The sequence below is a fragment of the Sus scrofa genome, chromosome 14 (assembly GCF_000003025.6).
Source record: "Sus scrofa isolate TJ Tabasco breed Duroc chromosome 14, Sscrofa11.1, whole genome shotgun sequence".
Taxonomy (NCBI): Eukaryota; Metazoa; Chordata; class Mammalia; order Artiodactyla; family Suidae; genus Sus; species Sus scrofa.
In genome coordinates, this window is record NC_010456.5 from 36457015 (window position 1) to 36467896 (window position 10882).

The following is a 10882-nucleotide window of genomic DNA, read 5'->3' on the forward strand; positions in this document are numbered from 1 at the left end:
GAAGGCCAGGCTCCTTTCTGACTCCATCCCTACCCCACCGGACCTGTCCATGGGCTTGGGGCCAGGCAGTGCTGGGGACACCCTTGCACCTCCAAGAGCCATTTTGGCTTCCCCCACCCTGACTCTTCTGGGAACTACCAAACCAAAAGACCTCCTGTTTAGAAAATACCTAAAATTTTCCGGATCATATATAAAACCCCAGCAAGATAAAAATAAATCAACATCATAATTCAGCTGCAGAACACAGGACGAAAGACGATATCCTAATCAGGTGAAAAGAATTGCCGAGGAAATCCTGACATCTCACGTCTCAACAGCAACAACAGAGGATAAAAGTCACTGCCTTCAAAGTGCTGAGTCACTGACAACCTGGAATTCTATACCCAGTGAAACTATCAGTCAGGGATGAGAGCTGAAGTTGCTATTTCTGGATAGACAAGAGAAAAGCCTTTCTCAGAAGCTGACATGCTGAAAATAACTGCGGAGGCATATCCCTCAGGAAGAAGACCACATGCAAGAGGAATCACGGGCCACAGGAAGAAATGGTGAAAAGAAAATGGTAAATACATGACTAAATCCTAATGCACGGATGGTAGAAAACAACCAGGACAAGGATGTTGTTGAGGCTATAAAGTCACATTGGAAGTGACTTCATATTGCTGGAGAGGGAGGTATAGATATTAACTAACTCAGTTATCCACAGTCAGCTTGAAGCCAAGGGGGAAAATTAAAAAGTTAAGGATCATGCACAGCTTCCGCCATGAAAAATAAAAGGGGAAACAGAAAACTCGGTCAGTGCAGCAGAGGGAGAAAAAAGAAAACATGTAAATAAAAAAATAGGAAAAATAGCATAAAAAGATAGCTGTTAGAAGTTCCCGTTGAGGCTCAGAGGTAATGAACCCTACTAGTGGGCCTGAGGATACAGGTTTGACCCCTGGCCACACTCAACAGGTTAAGGATCCAGCGTTGCTGTGAGCTGTGGTGTAGGTCACAGACATGGCTTGGATCCCGTGTTGCTCTGGTGTAGGCCGGCAAACACAGCTCTGATGTTACCCCTAGCCTGGGAATGTCCATATGCTGCAGGTGTGGTCCTAAAAAGACAAAAAAGTAAAAAGGTAGATATTTGATATAGATTCAAATGCATCAGCAATCATAATAAATCTCAGTAGATCAGTAATAGAAAGAAGCCGTGTCTTATTGGTTGAAGAACAAAAATATAAGTGATTATCAGCTAAACACTGTAAAAGATGAAGCTAAAACTGTAAGGGCACAGCAACAGTACAAGTGTGAGGGTAAATATACATGTTACATACATGTGGATAAACATACACTTATACATCCATGCACATATACATCTATGCCTGGCAAATACTAAGAGCAAGCTTGTCTGACAATATTAATATCCAACCAAAATAACTTTATGGCAAAGAGCACTGTCAGAGATGAAGAGGTTTACAATATCATGTTAAAAGACTTACTTCTCCGGACGCTATCATCATTTTAAACGTGGGTGCACTTAACACATCCTCAGCCCACAGTGACAGCGGAAGATTTTCCCAGGCCTCCCCCAGCAGTGAGAGCTGGGTACCCAGGAAGTAAGGACACAGATCGGAACAACACATTAACAGCCCAGCTCTAATGCACAAGCCTGGAGCCGCACAGTTGGAGACCCCGCGCTCCTGGCAAGCACATGGTCACTGGGGAAATGAGTGATGGGAGCCTCCCCTTCAGGAGCCTGAGAGGGACCAGGCTGGATTCTCATGCAGCCCGGGAGAGACGCTTCCTGGGATGGGATTCCTCACAGGGTGGGCACGGGGTCTTTCTTGGGTGGGAAGGAGCACTTTGGGGGAGTCTGCATGTGTTTTCCTTCAGGAGCCTTTCTGGGGTCAGGCTGCCTTTTCCTGGAGGGAATGGGGAGTGCATCCCCAAATTCATGGTGGGAGGAGGACATTCCTGGCCTGGGACCCACAGCGACGGCCAACAGCCTTCCTCCCCAGCCCCGTCTGGCCTCAGGCTCTGGCCACCTTGCTCAGCTGCCTGCCTTTCCACTTTCCTGCCCTCACAGAGGCAGATCCTGCTGCCTCTCTCCCGGGGCACGGCCAGGCACCATCCTGAGCTGCCCATGGAGACCGGGGGCTCGGGGGCTGGCCCCTTGGGCTCATCCTGCCTGAGCTCTCGGGACTTAGGTTCGCCCGGCCCTGGCCCCTCTGTTCCTCCAGGCCCCACTTTCATCTGCCACATGTTCTTCAGCCTTCCCTGAGCACCTGCTGGGTGCCAGGCCCTGGGCTGGGTGCCAGGGTCCCTGTCCCCTTGGAGCTCCCAGCCTAGTGGGAGAGTCAGGACAGGGCAATAGCGGACAGAAGCCAAACCATCCTGCTCTAACTGATGAGTCATTTCCTGATGGCCTACTGTGTGCCAGGGGCTGTTCATCTCCCTCCCCCTCTCTCCACCCCTCCATCCCTTAGCCCTCCTATGTGCTAATTCTGGGTTAGATGCTGCCATGCCAAAAAAAAAAAAAAAAGCTTAGAGGAGCAAGTCTGTACTTCAAACATCTGTAGATTCCTTCAGTCACACATGCATTAGTGCAGCAATTGAGACCAAGTGCTTTTATGGGTCAGGGGCAGTTCAGGGGTTGGTGGGCAGCCCACGCTTTGAGGTAGAGTCTGAGACGCTTTCTCACCTCCAACCGAATAGCACTGACACATTCTGTGGACACCACGTCATATACATTCTCTTTGACTCTTTGCTACATTGTATGGTAGCTAAGAAGCCAGGCTCTGGAGCCCGACTGGTTGAGTTTGAATCCCTGCTCTGCCATTCCTTGGGTGGGCGAACTTGGCCAAGTCATTCAACCTCTCTGTGCCTCAGTTTCTCCATCTGAAAAATAGGGATGATAGCCCTTTCTTCACTGGCTTCTTATAAGGACCGATTCAGGTAATATTTATAAAGTGCTTAGAGTACTACCTGCCTCAGGGACCCTGTTTCTACAAATCTTTTTGTTTGTTTGTGTTTTGGTTTTTGGTTATATTTTTGGCCACACCTGCAGCATGTGGAAGTTCCTGGGCAGAGATCAAAGCCACATCACAGCAGTGACAATGCCAAATCCTTAACCCACTGAGCCACCAGGGAAGTCCTACAAATCTTTGTTAAATAAGCCACAGCAATAGAAGGACGAGATGGTCAGACCCATTTTACAGATGGGAACCCTGAGGCCTGGAGAGGTGATTGACAGACTTAATTCTGTTGGTGCCATTTCATACATTTATTTTTCAGGTTGAAAATATCTCAACTTCACATCACCAGATGCACATTATAAAAACTCAAATATCATCAAAGTCTAGAATAGGAAGCGACAGTGTCTGCATTCCTTAAAGCCTTCCCTCTGAAATTAGGATTTTTAAGAAGCTGGTGCTTCCCGTTCCAGATTTAACAGAAATGCCAGGTTCACAAATACATTCAGAGAGCACTTTTGTGTCCTCTTCAATGCACCACAGACACGCTTTCGGCCAATACACAGATCTAGCCCTTTCTTTAAATGGCTGCTTTGCAGTTCGAGGTGTGGCCCCCCTGGAATGCACCCGACAGCCCCCTGCTGATGGGCAGGCACAGCCTATCCCATAATCTGTTATCAAAAGCCAGCCGATGAAGTATAACACGTGTTCTCTAACACAGACCTGCATGCGTCTATTTTCACACGTACGACTGGCCAGCAGGGGGCGCACTGACCACCCCACACTCTGCCAGTGTCCTCATTCCTTGGGGGCAGAGGGGAGAACCATGAACTCGGGTCCTAGAATGACATGTTCAGGCCCTCGGTGCCTTGGGCGTGTTTGTGTGTCTCAGTTTTTCTTTTCTCTCTGTATGCGTTCACTTAAGGAGTTTGGGGAGGGAGTTGGCAGGAAGTCCCTGATGGGAGGCTGGTGCTGTATGAGGCTGTGGGCTGCAAGGTGACCCTGAAGGCCCCCTGTCCGTGCCCGGTGTCCTAAGCCCACCCGTTCCTGGTGTGACAGCACAGGGAAAGAGGGGAATCCCCTGCCAGGCACTAATAGATTCCATGGTCTTCATCTCAAGTGCACAAGAACTGGAGCTGCATATTTTTCAAAGGGGGTGGAAGGGCGGTGACAAGGCAAAGAGGTGAGGGACAATGGGGGACAGAGAGGAGAGAGGGGAAATCGTGGGGGAATAGGGGGAGGAGCAGAAAGGTCGGTGGGAGGGGGGCAGTCAGTCCTGAGGCGAATTTCAGGCCGTCCCCAACCTCGAAGGAAGTTTGTATATGCCTTAAATTGTTGGTGAGGATTAAGCAAAAGTACAGAGACCCATGAAGAATACAGCAAGAGCAGCTATAAGGAGCAACTCCTCCCCCTAGGGCTGAGGGAGTGCTCCCAAGGACAACACATCTCCATGTCCACACCCTGGCCCCCTCCAAAAGGGTTGAGATCCGGATTGTGTTGGCCACTGTTCAGCAGCTGGCAGAAAAGCGCTGGTGTGCCGTGCTCGTGGAACATGCTGGAAATCTGCCCCTTCCAGTGTGCCAGGGAAAGCTGTTATTGGGAGAGGTCTCCAGGGAGGCACTCTTAAAAAACTGCCTGGCTGGGTGTGTGTTGTAGGGTGAGGGAAGCCCCTGGATGCTGCTGACTGTCAAGCAGTGTAAGAGCCGACCACTGGGGGGAGCGCTGGAGAAGCATGGTGAGCAAGACACCAGGAGGAAGAGCCCTTTCCTCCTGTAGTGTCTCTCTGGCGCCCTCTCCTGGCAAATCTTAACATCGTGCCATCTGGGAAAGGGAAAATGGTCAAGAGCCCAGATTCCATCCTAAGAGCAGGAAAAACGGTGAATGTGGAATCAGAGGCAATACACTGATAACAGCACAGTCTCCTCCTTTGACCATTCAGCTTCCATGTGTAGCCTGCCACACACATTTTAATTTTACATAAACAAAAACACAGCTTTATGTTCCTATCTAAAAAGATACAGCCATGTTTCTTACAAATAAATTCTCAGTTTTCTCCAAAATGAGGGGATCCACAATTTTAGGTCACTGAATCAGTAAGCGATTTATATCTACATAACAGTGCCACTGAATATTCTATTCCCTAAATGCTAAATTGTAATGTTAACATCCAACAACTTGTATATAAAATAAAACTGGGAAGAAAGAGAGAAGAGGACGGTCAGCATGTAAAAACAAACACATCCACACAAGCTGAAAATATGCATCCTTGTTTTGGTAACTGGGGTCGTAAGGGCATCGCTAATTTCCACAGCTTCTTTCTCCCTCTTATTCTGTTTTTCCCCCATGCGCAGGACTTCAGCTGCTGGGGGCTCTTTACTTGGTGGCGTGACCCAAACCTTCATTTCTGAGGGGTCTGGTTGCTCAACTGTCCCGACATTATTGGTTGCCGTGTTTTGCACCAACCTTTGCTACCTGGCTTGGAAGTGACAGGGCACCCAGAGACGCCCCTGCTTCCAGACGTCCCTCTCCTTACCTCCATTGTGTGGAAGCAACCCGATTTCCACCTGGTGCTAGGGACCACCCACTCCTCCAGTAAATCACCTCCTCCTTGTGGCCCCTGCTGGAGCCATAAGGAGTCCAAAATACCCAGGAGGGGGTGTCTCGTTTTCCACTTCCCTGGAGCCCTTGTTGCATTTGTATTTCCTCCCCATCACAGCCCCAGGTTGTGGGCAGTTTGTGGTGCAGCCTGAACCTCTGCAGAGATTTCCCTTGTTCTGGTCCCTCCCTGAAGCTGGCAGCCTTCTGGGTGATTCTGAAGATGGATCAAGGAGCTCCTTCATACTTGTTCTGTGCTGCTCCAGGGTCTGAGAGCACCTGCCAAGCGTTCCTTTTGGCTGTAGGTGATGAGAGGTGCAGTAACTGTCGTGACCTTGGGGGAGCGCTCTCCACACACTCCAGGCCACCGTGCCCCAGACACTTCACCGCGGAGGTGGCCCCTGAATGCTTGGGGCGGTTCTCTTCTCCCTCTTGTTTGCATGTCTTCTGAAAGCCTCTGAGACCTTGCTTCTTCCTGCTCAGCAGATCCAAGCAGCACGTTCTCAGTGCAGCAAACCAGGGGAGCAACATCTCTGGGGGCTGCGTTAGGGCAGAGAACAGGAGAATTGGGGGTGATGCTGTGAAGGTTTACTACGGGCCACGCCCCTCAAAACAGTGTGGGGGGCACATTTTGAGAGCGCTGGTGTTGGGGGTGGGGGGGAGGCAGGTCCATCTGGAGGCCTTGAGGGTCTTGGGTGCTGGCCCTGGTTCTCCTTCTACATCAGCAGCTGGTTTAAGTTAAGCCGTTTCACTCTGAGCTTCAGCTTCCTCGTCTAGAAGATGAAGGGCTTTATGCATATTTTATTCATGTGCAACCGTTAATGGAGGATCTACAAGGTGTGACGCTCTTTGCTAGGAAGTGAGAATCAGTGACAAACAAGGAATGCACAGCCCTCTTCTTTAAGAAAACATCCAAACTCCATCCAGCCCAAGAAACTCATGAGTCTTCACCAGCCTAGATGTTTTTATCCGTGCCTCGGAGACTTGATGTGTTAAAAAGAGCGTGTGTTCCTGCACAAACCATAAGCCATGGAACCCACGTACTATGAAATATTTCAGACTTGCCAAAAATTGTGGAGAATTAAGTAATGATTTTTTTTTTTAATGTGTCTCAGCTGAAGAGAGGAAACATGCAGTTAAAAATAGAGTTAAAATCCCCCTGTAGCTGCATTCTCTCCACCTTCTCCTTCCTGCCTCAGGAGAGAACCATTATCCTGGTCATCATCTCACAGTTACTTTTATATTTTTGTTATTAAGCATCCATAAAAATTTATACAGTGCCGTTTGCAGTCACTTATTCTTTATACAAATGGTGTACTAGACACAGCCCTTCCGTAACTTGCATTCTTCTGACATTGTGTTTCTCAGGTATTCATGTTGATACTGTTACTGAATGCAACGGAGGTCCACTCACCTGTATGTAATTAAACCCATCTACTGACAGCAGGTTTTGGTGAAGGGCAAGTGCAGCTTTATTGTAAAGGCAGCAATACAACACAGATGGGTGGCTTGTGTTCAAAACCCTGAATTCTGCAGAGCATTCCAGTGAAACATTTTTAAAGGCCAGGTGGGGCAGGGGGCTGGCAGGGTGTGTGATCAGCCTGTGCATGATTCTGTCATTGCTTGACAGTGATCAATCCTTAGGGGCCAATAGGTCTGGGGGCTACTTCCTGCTGAAATAGGGCATGGTCCTTCCTCAATTTGGGGAATGGACATCTTATTGGAAATGTTCCTGAGCTCCAAGTCCTGGATCCAAGTCTTGCATGGTTAAGATCTCAGCCCCTTAGTCCCTTCTTTTGGTGCCAACAGGCCCAATTAGAAGTAGTTCAGAGTTTCCATTGTGGTTCAGCAGTAATGAATCTGACTAGTATCCATGAGGATGCAGATTTGATCCGTGGCCTCACGCAGTGGGTTAACGACCCAGCATTGCTGTGGGCTGTGGCATGGGGTGGGGGACAGCTGTAGCCTGGGAATTTCCATATGCTGCAGGTATGGCCCTAAAAAAAGTAGTAGTTGGAGGAGTGACAAATGCAAATTTAATAGACCAGATAGAATTCATTCCGAGAAATTCAGGAGAATAAGGCTGAAAGTTAATCTGAATCTTGTACTCTGGAGAGACTTGTAGCCAGTTATCTACTTTTATCCAAGCAGGTTTTCACTTCTGATGTGATTAACATATACATAACAGGAGCTACTGGCCCCTACACAGCTCCTTTTTTCCCCTATTAACATCTGATCTAAAGCAATTTAATTGTCTAAAAATTTAACAGTTTTAAGTGGAGACCTTGAGGTCCCAAGATTGCAGCTGCCACCTGCTGGCAGACACTGTTGTGAGAATGGCTTGTGACACCCCAAGTCTGACATATCTCAGAAATTTCTAGTTCTCAGCAATACAGGGGCTGGTCTGAAATCATGCCCACAATGGATACCAGGTCTGCTGGTGCTTGTGGGGCACTGGATGTAGACACTCAGGAATCAGCGGACAGGACTGGGGTTGGATGCACAGCGATAGCCTGAAGGTGCTGGAATGTGGCCTGGGCCACCACTGTGGGTGTGTGCAGGACAGAGCCTGTATCCATTATAAAATTTCCACTGTTAATGTGAGCATGAAGGGATGGCTGGAGCCCTGCCATAGGTGCCTAATTCTTGCAGTGTCTCAGGGCTATGTGATCCATGGATTTATACTGCTACTGGTGGCTTTGTAAGCTCAGCACCCGTGGAACATCTGAGCAGGTTACTGATGCTCCTGTGGCTCAGGAGCATCTGGTGTTGGCAGTCAAGGGCTTTGGACACGTGGAGGTGTGGCCAGGATCTGGCCTGATTTCTTGGCTCCCATGGTGGGTCCAGGTGTGTGATTGTGGTGGTCCTGGTGCCTGACTTCAGCGGATTTGTACCAACGTATCTGAATTGATGGCTTTGTGAGTAGAGCCCCTGAGGGACACTGGGATGACTGCTTGCATTCCCATGGTTGAGGTGGCGCTGAGGGCAGTGCCATAAAGTGTACTTTGAGAGTCTGCACCACAGGTAGCAGGTAACACTACAGAGCACACTTCCCCAGTGGACAGCTCCTGCAGAGGAGCTCTCAGTGGCTCCTCTTACAGAAGAAGTGCTTAACTCCTGCACTGTGAGCACTGCAGCTCAGAAACAGGTCTATCAAGGGCATGAAGGCCAGCACACCCTGAGGAAAGATGTGGCAGGCATCCATACAAAAAACAGCGCCCCCCCCCAAACCTCAGGCAGGCTACAAAGGGGTCCTCCCACATAAAAACAGTCTTTCAAGACAACAATAGATAGTGGTTTTTCCTAAACTCATACAGTTAAGAGAAATATAAGTAAAAAGAAGAACCACTTTCAACACTTTTATTCAACATAGGTTTGGAAGTCCTAGTCATGGCAATCAGGGAAGAAAAAGAAATGAAGGGAATCTAAATTGGACAAGAAGAAGTAAAACTATCACTATTTGCACATGACATGATGTTATACATAGAAAATCCTAGAGATGCTACAGAAAACTAAAGTTGCAGGATACAAAATTAATACACAAAAATCTTTTGCACTCCTATACACTAACAACAAAAAAATCAGAGAAATTAAGGAAACAATCTCATTTACCATCACACCAAAAAGAATACCTAGGAATAAACCTACCTAAAGAGGTAAAGGACCTGTACTCTGAAAACTACAAGACACTAATGAAAGAAATCAAAGCTGACACAAACAGATGGAAAGATATACCACGCTCTTGCATTGGAAGCAACAATATTTTCAAAATGACTGTATTACCTGAGGCAATCTACAGATCTGATCTAATTTCCAAACTACTAGTGGTATTTTTCACAGAACCAGAACAAAAAATTTTTCAATTTGTATGAAAATGCACAAGACCCTTAATAGCCAAAGCAATCCTGAGAAAGAAAAGTGGAGCTGGAGGAATCAGGCTCCCAGATGTTAGACTATACTACAAAGTTACAGTAATCAAAACAGTATAGTACTGGCACAAAAACAGAACTATAGATAAGTGGAATAGGATAGAAAGCCCAGAAAAAAACCCAACATCTACAGTCAACTAATCTATGGCAAAGGAGGCAAGAATATACAATGGAAAGAAGACAGTCTCTTCAATAAGTAGTGCAGGAAAACCAGACAGCTACATGTAAAAGAATGAAATTAGAACACTTTCTTAGGACCATACAAAAAAATAAACTCAAAATGGATTAAAGACCCAAATGCAAGGCCAGATGCTATAAAACTACTAGAGGAAAACATATGTAGGAGAGTGTTATGCCTAAGTCGCAGAAATATCCTTTTTGATTCTCCTCCTAATGAAAATAAAAAACAAAAACAAAAAATGGGACCTAATTAAACTCAAAAGCTTCTACACCATTAAAAGAAATTATTAAAATGAAAAGACAAAAGAGTTCCCGTCGTGGCTCAGTGGTTAACAGATCTGACTAGGAACCATGAGGTTGCGGGTTCCATCCCTGGCCTTGCTCAGTGGGTTAAGGATCCCGTGCTGCCATGAGCTGTGGTGAAGTCGCAGAAACGGCTTGGATCCCATGTTGCTGTGGCTCTGGCGTAGGCTGGTGGCTACAGCTCTGATTAGACCCCTAGCCTGGGAACCTCCATATGCCAGGGGAAGAGGCCCAAGAAAAGGCAAAAAGACCAAAAAAAAAAAAAAAAAAAAAAAAGACAAGACAATCCACAGTATGGCAGAAATTTGCAAATGAAGCAACTGATAAGGAATTAATCTCCAAGATATATATCTCATGTAGTTTTTTATAAAAACAAAAATACTACAGCCCAATTGAAAAATGGTCAGATATAAATAGACATTTCCCTAAAGAAGACATACAGATGGTTGGTAGGAACATGAAAAGACATTTGATATCACTAATTATCACAAATCAAAACTACAATTAGGTAGCACCTCACACCACTTAGAATGGGTATAATTAATGTTTATAAATAACAAATTTTTATTATTTGTAAAGGGTGTGGAGAAAAGGGAACCCTCATACACTGTTGGTGGGAATGTAAATTGGGACAACCACAATGGAAAACAGTATGGAGATGCCTCAGAAAACTAAATATAAGAATATCATATAGTTCAGCAATCCCACTCCTGGACATATATCTGGAGAAAACTGTAATATGAAAAGATACATGCAACCCTACATTCATTACAGCACTATTCACAACAGCCAAGGCATGGAAACAACTTTAACGTCCATCAACAGATGAATGGATAAAGAAGATGTGGTATCTGTATATAGTGGAATACTACTCAGCCATAAAAAGGACAAAAATAATGCCTTATGGAGGCAACTAGAGATTCT